Raw genomic sequence first — 7,623 nt, forward strand, 5'->3', positions numbered from 1 at the left:
GATAGATGCGTTTGTCGCAGGAATCAGGCGTGGAGATTTCGTCGAGGATTTGGGAAGGACCAACCCAAAGACAGTATCCGCGTTAATGGAAATAGCAAACAGATGGGCAGATGGAGAAGATGCTGTCCACAACAAACGGCACAGGTCACCAGAGGAGGACCGTGGTCGAAATTATCAACCGAGGCGACGATTTCCTCGGCAGTACCCGAACTATGACGCTCCAGGACAAATTTCGGCAGGTTTTCGGGCAAACACAGGAGGAAACAACAGAGATGATTATCAGAGAAGCAGTGAGCAGCGAGGCGACAACAGGGACGATTCTCGCAACAACAGGCAAAATAGCGGGCCTAGGTTCCCGAGGCCTTTCGTTTCCCCCGAAGAAATGATGAATGGGCCGTGTCAGATGCACTTTTTCCTCGACAACAACGGAAAAAGACAGTCAGGGCACCTGCAGAAAGACTGTCGTAATTTCCAGGCAATGCTAAGGTATGCAGAGCACGCTAACGCTCGGGCAGCACAGAGAAATCCTCGAGAACCCAGGAGCGAGATTCACTTGCCACCTCCTCCCACGATTACAGACGACAATCGACATCAGCTCAGAATAGCGGCAGCACCTCCATCACCACCTTATGTTGATCCTAACTCCAACGGAGCGGTGTCGATGATTCAGAAGGGAAGGCCATCCAATAGAGCTCAGAAAGTAATCTCACGACAGGTGTTCATGGCAGAAAAAATGCCTCCACCAACAGTCGAGTATCTTAATTGGTCAGGGCAAGATATTGGCTTCACCATAGCAGATCATCCGCAGCAAGTTCCTCGACCAGGGCAGTCAGCACTTATCTTACCAGCAGTTATTGCGGGATTTGATGTCTCTCGAGTGTTCATAGGCGGCGGCAGCAGCTTAAACCTTATGTACGCAGATACATTGAGAAAGATGAACATATCCTTAGCGAACTTGAAGCCAACAGACACAAGGTTCCACGGTATCACACCGGAGAAACCAAGTTATCCATTGGGAAAAATTAATCTCGATGTTCAGTTTGGAACCCGAGAAAATTATAGAATCGAGAGGCTGGAATTTGAAGTCGTGGATTTTCCGTCACAATACCACGCCCTGTTGGGACGACCAGCATATGCTAGATTTATGGCGGTGCCACATTATACATACCTGTTGTGGAGGTTGCCTGGACCAAAGGGACCAATCACAGTTAAAGGAAGCTTCGCCTTAGCCGATAAGTGCGATAAGGATTTTCACCGGATATCAGAAACTTTCGGGATGCAAGCTGAGTACCTGGCGTCAAGGAGTATGACTGACTACGACGTGCTTCCAGACGTTGGAAGGCCAAATAAAGAATCAACTTTCAACACCGAGAAAAATTCTAAGGAGGTGCAGATTCACCCGACAGACCCAAAAAAAGACGACGTCCATCGCAAACGACATGGACCTCGCATAGGAAAGCGCGCTCATCGAGTTCATCCGTGAGAACTGGAAAATCTTTGCATGGTGTCCAGCCGACATGCCAGGAGTACCCAGGGAACTTGCCGAGCACCACCTAAACTTGGATCCACTAGCGAGACCAATCAAACAACCCTTGCGACGTTTTTCGGAACCAAACCGCAAGGCCATGCTGCAGAAATCGATCGACTACGAGAAGCTGGTTTTATCAAAGAGATATTTACAGAAGCCACATGGGTAGCAAATCCTGTGTTGGTGCCAAAGAAAAATACTAAGGTCCTTCGCATGTGCGTCGACTTTACGTGTCTCAATAAACATTGTCCAAAGGATCACTTTCCCCTCCCGAGGATCGATCAAATTATCGACTCCACGGCTGGATGTGAACGTCTTTCCTTCCTGGACGCATATTCTGGTTATAACCAGATCAGATTGAAAGAAGAAGATGAAGTAAAGACCGCGTTTATTACACCTTACGGCGTGTTTTGCTATAGAACAATGCCCTTTGGTCTAAAAAATGCGGGAGCAACATATCAGAGGATGATGCAGAAGTGTTTGGCGACACAGATTGGGAAAAACTTGCAAGTATACATCGACGATGTCGTCATAACGTCAAAAAAGGGGGCAACGCTGATCGAGGATCTCAAGGAAACCTTTGACAACCTTGACAAATTCTGCCTCAAACTGAACCCGACGAAGTGTTCTTTTGGCGTTCCAGCAGGAGAACTTCTGGGGTTTCTAGTTTCAGCAAGAGGGATTGAAGCAAATCCCGACAAAATACAAGCTATCGTAACAATGAGGAAGCCAACAAAGTTGAAAGAAATACAGCAGCTAACTGGGCGAGTCGCAGCTTTGAGCAGATTCGTCGCTAGGCTGGGAGAAAAAGCGTTACCATTTTACGCTCTAATAAAGCAAGGAGATAAATTCCAGTGGAACGAAGAGGCCGACAGGGCTTTCGAGGATTTAAAGCGCACAATCTCGACACCACCGATCTTGGTAGCGCCGAAGGAAAAGGAACCTCTCCTGCTATATATTGCAGCCACGCCTCAAGTGGTTAGCACGGTGCTAGTCGTTGAAAGAGAAGAGGAAGGAAAACTCCATGGAGTGCAAAGGCCAGTATATTTCATCAGTGAAGTTCTGTCGCCTTCCAAACAGCGGTACCCGCAGTACCAAAAACTAGCATATGGAGTAATTGCAACGGCAAGGAAGTTGCGCCACTATTTTTCGGCACACCCGATAATAGTAGTCAATGAAGCACCTCTCTCAAATATACTGAACAATCCAGAAGCTACAGGGCGTGTCTCCCTTTGGGGAATAGAACTTTCCCCTCGGGACATCACGTATGAAAAAAGAAAGGCAATCAAGTCGCAAGTTCTGCCAGATTTCATTGCAGAGTGGATGGAGCTACAAAACACGGGACCCCCAGATTTGTCGAGAACCTGGACCATTAACTTCGATGGGTCCAAGAGAGTAGAAGGAGCTGGCGCAGGAGTAGTACTTATATCACCTGAAGGCGACAAGTTGAAGTACGTCCTTCGGATGACGTTCCCTAACGCATCTAACAATGAAGCAGAATATGAAGCCCTCATACACGGGATGAAGATGGTGAAAGCCTGCGGTGCAACTCGACTAAAAATCTTTGGCGACTCACAATTGGTGGCTCAGCAAGTTATGAACCAATGTGATGCAGTCAATGATAGCATGATGGCATACAAGGAGGTGTACAATGAGCTCGAGAAGCTGTTTGATGGATGCGAGGTAAATCATATCAGTAGATTGAGCAATGATGAAGCCGACGTTCTCGCAAACATCGGGTCGCAGTGCCTCCCAATCCCGCCAGGAGTATTTTGGGAAGAAATAGCGGAGAGATCCACGAAGCCAAAAAAGGTGCAGAAAAAAGCAAAAGAAGAGAAAACTTCGGCACCCCTCACAGAAACCACGGAGGATGAAGAGGACCAAGAGCTTGTGATGATGGTACAAATTCCTTGGATGAAGCATATATATCATACATCCTCAGGAAAGAAATACCCAATGATCCAATTGAGGCAAGGCGAGTGATTCGACGATCCAAAGCTTTCACGGTGATCAAAGGGGAATTATACAAGCGAAGTATATCAGGCGTCCTGCAAAGGTGTGTCACACCCGAAGAAGGAAGAATAATTCTAAAGGATGTACACGAAGGAATATGTGGCCACCACGCAAGTAGTCGAGCTATTGCAGCCAAGGTTTTTCGGGCAGGATTCTATTGGTTGACAGCAATCGAAGACGCCAAGGAAATAGTAAGAACTTGCGACGTGTGTCAAAGATTCGCCGCCAAACCTCACTCTCCAGCGGCGGAATTAACACCAATACCATTGTCGTGGCCTTTTGCCCAATGGGGACTTGATATGGTGGGCAAGTTGCACAAAGCTTCGCTAGGAGGATATGAGTACTTGCTGGTTGCTGTCGACAAATTCACCAAGTGGATAGAAGCAAAGCCGATAAATTCACCAGATGCAGCATCAGCAATAAAATTCATGAAGGACATCGTTTTTCGATTTGGAGTACCTCATAGCATTGTCACAGACAATGGCAGCAACTTCACGTCAAAGGAGTTCAAGGCGTACTGTGCAGAGGTAGGCATCAAATTGCACTTCGCGTCAGTTGCACATCCTCAAACCAATGGTCAAGTTGAGAAAGCCAATGGCATCATTTGCAATGGCATCAAGAAACGCCTATTAGGACCACTGGAAAAAGCTCGACATACCTGGCCAGAAGAACTACCAAGTATGTTATGGAGCATCCGAACAACACCAAATACAGCGACACAGGAGACCCCGTTTTTCCTTGTCCATGGAGCAGAGGCAGTACTGCCAATAGAAATAGAGCACGACTCTCCCAGAGTCACAGAGTATAATGAAGAAGCTTCCAGGAAAGCATTGGAAGACGACGTCGACGCACTTGACGAAGCTCGAGACGAAGTATTATCAAGGGTAACCAAATATCAGCAGGACCTGAAAAATTACCACAGTCGACATTTGAGACCAAGATCTTTTCAAGTCGGAGACTTAGTTTTGCGACTCAATCAAGAGCGCACTGAAAAACTCGAGTCGCCATGGTTGGGACCTTACATTGTCACAGAAGTCATCGACGGAGGCGCATACAGGATCAAGGACAAGAGGACGGGGTTCCCGAGAAAAACCCCTGGAACGTAGCACAGCTCAGGCGGTTCTACGCCTAGAGTCGAAATATAGTCCTTCTCTGTAAAAATACAATGTACTGAAACGCCCGCGAGTTTTCAGACGCACTCTTTTCCTTTTCGGGGCACCGAGTGGGGCCGGAAAGGTTTTTAATGAGGCGGGCTCGCGGTGCTGCAATATAATAAAGATAGTGGAGATATATTTCTTATTCTTCGACACACTCGGGGGCTCAACGCCTTCAAGTTTCAAAATATGTACAATATAGACATATTAGACTTACCAAAATATTTCGCCTTGGTACACTAAATACCTCGTCAAATATCGGAAGCTAATAAAATTATAAATATAGTGTACGCGCCAAAAAACTTACTGCTTTGGTCGAAGAACCTCGCAACAAAAATATAGAACTTTGACGCCACGAGACTCGGGGGCTTTCAACCCATCAATGAAAAAACAGAGGTATCTTATTATGACAGGAGGAAAAGTCTTCGAGATGGAAAAAACAGTACAACTCTAGCCAGAAGGCTAGGGGGCTCCAGCAATATAGAGCAGTTTACAATATACAACAAATTTCTTCGGAAATAAAAAAAGATACAGACATAATGTTGTTCAATATAGTACAAATCAGTCAAAGCCTAAAATACTGTCTATGGACAAACCTCTGGTTGTTTTATGCTCAGCATAGGACCCCTTGACGAAGAATTCTGAATCCATCCGAAGAAGTTCATATATCATCGACTCAGCCACAGGAGTTACCATCTCGTTGATTGAGTCGATATCATTCTTTCGCCGCGATTTCTTGGCCAGGCAATCAGCAACAATCTTCGTCAGGTCTAATTTTGGATGGCAAATATTTATCATAATCATGGCGAATCTCGCTCCAGCTGTCAATTGAGCTCGCACAAAATTATGAATGCGAGGAGCATCTCTGAATACCTCCAATAATTTAGGAAGAGTTTTGGGAATTTCATTTCGAGGAAACAAAGTCTTGTAAACAAGGGTTAATGTTGTCGTGCAAAAGTTGAGAAATTCGCGCACTTGGCAAGCACGATATTGAAACCTGACAATTTGCTGGGTTCGTTCAGGGGAGGCCCAGAATAAACAGCCATGGTTAAGGGAAAGATTGACGAGAAGATTTGTTCTCTCGTTCACCCTTCGATCTTCGGTGGCAGCATCAAGAACCGAGCATATTAAGCGACAAGGCAAGAAATTTGAAGGGGGGCGCAGCAAAGTAAAGAGGAGGCATTGCGAGGTTAGAAAAACATACCTAACATATCTGTGCTAGCCTCCAACATTAGCTCGAGCATGCTATTTTCTCGGGTAGTGGCTCCTTTTGCTTCCAATACAGCAGTATCCTTGGCAGCCACAGCTTCTTTGGCTTGTTGGAGAGCAAGTTTTTCTTGTTCAGATGCTTTTCGAGACTGTTCCATCATTGCCAGAGTTTGCTTCTTCATGGACTGAAGTTGTTGTCGAAGTTCTTGCAAATCCTCCGAGAAATGTTTGCTCGAAGAACCTTCAAGGGGGTCGTTATCAATTATCATTTTCTTCGAGAAGGAAGAAGCAGGAGAAGCATCGGCAGAGCAAGGATTGGTCAAATAGTTGTCAAATATTAACTGGAAAAGAAAGCGCCAGGATCAATGATAGTGCCAGAGGGAATTTCATTAATTTCTAGAAATATTTACATAGGCATTACAAAAGAAGTTTCTCCTAAAGGACTACCAGGATAATTGTCGCCACAGCTAAATTGGCGACAAGGGCAAAAGAAACAGAGAAAGAAAAAACAAAGAGGCATGCAACTAGACCTCCGGCCTTGATGAGCTAGGAGTTGAAGCTGGTTTGATCCCGAGATAGGCCAGGATTTTCTTCGTGTTGGGCTTGGCTGCCTTAATCAACGACCTCCATCTTGACTGTTCTATCTGATCGGTGTCGCCAACCTTCATCCAATCAACAGTTTGTTGGCTGTCAGCAACCAGGGCAACAGTACTCTCGACAGCAATCTTCATGTTTTCCTGGCGCATCTTCAGTCCAAGGTCATCTGCTGAATTGAAGCTCTGGGCAAGGGCAAGGAAAGTCTTGGGCTCCTCTTTCTTCGGGAAGAAGTAGGGGAACAACACCGACAGTCCCGCGTCAGCATTCGCCACGCCTTCACGAATTTCGGATCCATGAAGCTCCAGATAAGAAAGTGCGTCAAGAAGAGGATCATTGTCGGGATTCTCCAGATCAAACTCTTGGTTTGTTTGGCCTGCCACAGGAAATAAACGTTGGTCACAAACAAGAAAAAGCAGGTCCACTAAAAAATAGAAGGGATCGATAATATTACCTTGAATGCGTCGACTTTGCGATTTCAGGCGCTTGAGAATCCCCTGCTCACGAGCAGCCTGTGCGGCTTTGTGCTCGTTTAAAGCAGTTTCAGTATCCTCAAGTCTCTTCTGCAGATCCTCGACACTAGCAGCTTTTGCTTTGGCTTCATCAGCCTCTGCTTTGGCTTCGCTAGCAACAAGTTCGGCTTTCTTGCGGGCCGCTTCACTTTGCTCCAGTTTTTGAGCAAGTGCGTCGGCACGTTTGTTGGCCTCTGCAAGTTTCTCTGTCGAAATAAAAAAGAAAAAAGAAAGGTCAAAAAAGTTGCGACAAATGACAGGAGCAAGAAGTCAAAAACAACGACAGCAAAAAAGTTATTACCTTCAGTTCTGCTGGCATATTCACGGTACCCAATGAATTGGGATCCGATGCGGATAAGCTCTTTGATCATGGGCTGTCAAAAAAGAACAAAGAAAGAGAAACGTCGGTATGAAAAAAGAGTGAAGGCGTGAAAAAGCAAAATAGAGGAAATATAGATATCGGCAAGAAAATTAAAAAACTTACATCATCCAAGAGCAGAGTAGAAGAGCTACCCAATTGAGGGGCAGGCTCAATGATCGTTTCAATCCTTGTCCTTTTTGGTGAAGGAGCAAGGGGACTTGATGGTGGAGTAGTGGTGACGACGTTTCGTTG

Source organism: Lolium perenne, chromosome 5 (genome assembly GCF_019359855.2).
Source record: "Lolium perenne isolate Kyuss_39 chromosome 5, Kyuss_2.0, whole genome shotgun sequence".
Taxonomy (NCBI): domain Eukaryota; kingdom Viridiplantae; phylum Streptophyta; class Magnoliopsida; order Poales; family Poaceae; genus Lolium; species Lolium perenne.